This window comes from Triticum dicoccoides, chromosome 7B (assembly GCF_002162155.2).
Source record: "Triticum dicoccoides isolate Atlit2015 ecotype Zavitan chromosome 7B, WEW_v2.0, whole genome shotgun sequence".
NCBI lineage: Eukaryota > Viridiplantae > Streptophyta > Magnoliopsida > Poales > Poaceae > Triticum > Triticum dicoccoides.
Genome location: NC_041393.1, coordinates 654,566,503 through 654,570,392, shown reverse-complemented (window position 1 = coordinate 654,570,392; position 3,890 = coordinate 654,566,503).

The window sequence follows — 3,890 nt, the reverse complement described above, 5'->3', positions numbered from 1 at the left end:
TTTCTTATTTTTCTATCGATGTTTATACTATGGGATATTATCGCCTTTTGTGACTAATCATGGTAGTTCCAACAAAGATCACAATACTTTTTACTATAACACGATACACAACAAGAAGAAATACCGATTGGTTAAATAAAAAATCATTGGCAGACCCAAAACCTATGGGGGGTGGGCATCATTAAAACCTCATAAATGAACAAATGCATAATCATGAAGTGGTGGTGGCGCATTCACCATGATTTGCCTTAAGTGTTATGGCTTAAACTCGTAATGGTTTAAACTCCAAATGGCCAAGTGTTTTCTTGACTTGGATCCCTTGAATGCCAATCCTACGGGACGGTCCAGAATACAAATTCTGGAAATCTTTGGTGAAAGTTCGTGATGAATTTCGTTCCCTGGTCAAAACTGAGGCTGGTTCAGTGACCATGGTTGGCTTTTGGTTAGACCGGAGGCAGGAGGGTGACCCCCCTTTTAGGATATCCTTCCCGATTATGTTTTCCTTTTCGGCAAGGGGAATATATTAATATCACGTAGGTTATGTTTTCCTATTGTTCTAACCCAAAGATCTCCATTTCAAAGGTAGCTGCTAATAATTGTGATTTTGGTTTCCGCCGATCCTTATCTCCTGTAGAGGTGGCGAACTGGGAAGAGCTCACTGCCCTCTTCCCAAACCTCTCAGAGGCTTCTAATCAGCTCATTTGTCCTCACTCATCCCCTGGCAAGTGCTATGTTAAGTCCCTTTACTCCAAGCATTGCGTAAGGGCGACCCTCCAATCGATTCAATGGCGTTTGGGATGCAGATATCCCGCTTAAGATCAAAATATTCCTTTGGCAGGCAATCATGCGTCGTCTCCCAGCTAGTGATAAAAATTTAAAATACAATGGCAATGCCATGGTGACATGTTCTCTTTCTGGAGAGAATGAAAACAAAGTGCACATCCTATTTAGATGTGTTGTAGATAAACTCACTTGGAGTTGCATTTGATCATTGTTGAATACTAACTGGAATCCAAGCAGTTTTCCTGATATGTTTCCGCTTTTCGCTAATCAATCGAGGCAATTTGTTCGTGTTTTTTTGGTTTTCTTTTCCTGTGTTTTGTCGGCATTTATGGACGACTCGTAACAAGTTTACCGTTGGACTTATTTTCCCTATTCGACCCCTATGATTGCTTGTTCAAAATGACCGCTCTCTTGTAGCAATGTTGTCTGCTCGTTAATGCTATGGATGTCGATGCCAACTCACTGGTGATCTTCAGGGTTCGTGCAACAACGATCTCCCTCTCCTAGCTAGGTTCATCGCCCCTGCCTAGCTAGTTTCATTGCGTGACTATTCATCGACTGCGAGGATTTCCTATAGATTTTGGCGACAAACTCATAGAAAAAGATGTGGCTGTGAGCTAGGCTAGCTAGGCACCGCCTCTTTGACTTTGCACCGAGCAAGAAAAAGTTACTTGTCAATTAACTTACCTCCCCTCCTCCCTCCCTTCCCGAGCTTTCACCCGGCAGCGAGCTAAATGGTTTAGATCACATGTTTAATGTAACAGACTGGTTTTGTGTGTGTCATCACAATTTTGAGTTTTATGCGCCAATAGACTAGTTGCTCCCGTGCGTAGTATGCAATTCAGTGCATCAACTAGTTCACCAAGGATTTAGTTGGACGCGCCAAAGCAGACCGTGTGAGTTCCATCCTTTTGTCTCGTCACTAACAGCTTCTTTTTGGGCACGCCATGCTATCATCGAGAGTCATCACACTGCCATGTGTCCAGTCCACCTAGATCCAATCTCCGAGGCAAAGTTTGGACTCTACTAAGAGCTAACCATGTATAGTCAATATTGTTTTGAGGGTGGGAGGGGGCTATATTTTTTGAACAGTGGTCCAAAGACCTCACTCTACTAAATAATTAGAAGAGAGTTATTCGGTAACTAGAGGAAACTCACACAATAGATACTCGCCCACAAACAAATAGGACACCCTCCATCGACCAACTTATCTATCAACAGACTTAACAAACTCGATCAAGGACGGGCCAACTTTTGATCTTGACAAGCGCCAGTTGCCTGGTTTAGTATTGTAAACTTTATGAGGGAGTGGATATAACAAACTTATCAGCAAACAAGAGTTATAATGCCCCTGCTCGCCCCTCATCTCCGTCTTTGAATCCAGTTGCAAAACCATCATTGAGGCCATTGAGCAACATGAATATGGCTAATTCGACTTTATCCTGGATAACCAAATTGGAGACACCCATAGTTGCAACAACATGGTGGTGTCCTGAAAAAAAAACATGGTGGTGTCCGTTCACATACATTTCAATACTGTCTCGTGGGTTGCATAGGGCTCCGCCTCCTCCTCCTCCTCCTCCAAGAAAGGAAGTTAGGGTTCGTGCCTCTCGCCGGCGCCGGCGCAGGTCCGCCTCGTCTCCGGTGGCCCTAGGGCCATGGAGGCGCGGTGGATCCTGGCAAGGGCCGGCGGGAGGGCTTCGTTTTTAGTCGTTTTTTTTCAATCTTGTTAGGGTTTGTGTCCTACTCAGGAAGGCGAGACGGCGGCGGCTCCCTGAAGATGGAATAAAGGTCTCCCCGCCTAGCCCCTGTTCCGGCGGTGTGTCTAGCATCGTTGGTGGGCGTGTGGAGGTGTGTCCCCGGCAGATCTATCTTTGGTAGATTTGCTCGGATCGTCATTGTTTGTCTACGTTCGTGTGCTTTCGGTTTGGATTCTTTCGATCTATGTTACTTTTCATCGGCGGCGGTTGCTGTTCTGGGGTGCTGGTCCTATGGGGCCTTAGCACGACGACTTCCCGACTGTCTACTACAACAAGTTATGCCTGGCTCCGGCGATGGAGGGGCGATGACGGCGGCGCGCCTTCGGCTCGCTTCGGTGCTTGTAGTCGTCGCTAGGTGGTCTATGATTCTGGATGTAATTTTTATTTCTGGTATTCATTATACTGCCATGATTGAAGTTGAATAGATTTGAAGTTTTTCTGAAAAAAAAATGTGTTGCGTGCGCACCTGCGGCGCCGTAGAAGCTATGGAGTTTTAGCTTCCCCGAGAAAGAGATGCCGTCCGGCGTGGCACCACGAATTGGGCTGGCTTTGAGGAAACATTTTCCATTCGGTTTGGGAGGATAAAAAGTCACACGAGTTTTTGATATAGCTCATCATTCATGTTGAACGGTAAAAGCTACACAAGTTGGTGCTTACCAATAACACGTGACACATATGGTAAGGGCATCTTCAATCCCGGCCCGCAAATTTTCTCCGGCATCCGTCCACGGACAGGGGGCCATTCCGTGGACACTGATGCCGGAGGTCTCTATCCAACACTGTCTGCATACATTTCAATACTAATTCAAACTAACTGGACGGAATACATGCAAACACGGCGGATTTCATGCAAGTTTGGTTATACTTTACATAAAAAGGTCGATTTTCGACCGTTTAACAAAAAACTAGGAAAAAAATTTAAACCCTATGCCGGACGACCACCTCGTACGTGTGGCAGCCCTGTCCCGCTGCACCGCCGTCGCCGTCGGTACTGTCGTAGTGGCACGGCGGGGACGGCGGCTCTTGCTTGATGCACGCCGGTGATGGTGCCGACGAGCCCATGTGATGGAGCGAATGCTCCGTCATTATCTCGATCTGACGGATGAAATCTTCGTCCGTCACAACGATCTCCTTGAGGAGATGGGGCGGCTGCTGCGGCTGTGGCTGCGGCGTCTGGTTCTTCTCGTCACCGAGGAGCCGACCGCCGTGGACGCGGAAGGGCCCGGAGAGCATAGGCGGCGGCGCCAGGAACCACCGGACGAGGAGCTTCCATCAGCTCCTCCTGCCGACGTGGAGCACCATGACTTCGGCATTGCCGCCGCTGGGCTCGGGCACAGAGATGGGCGA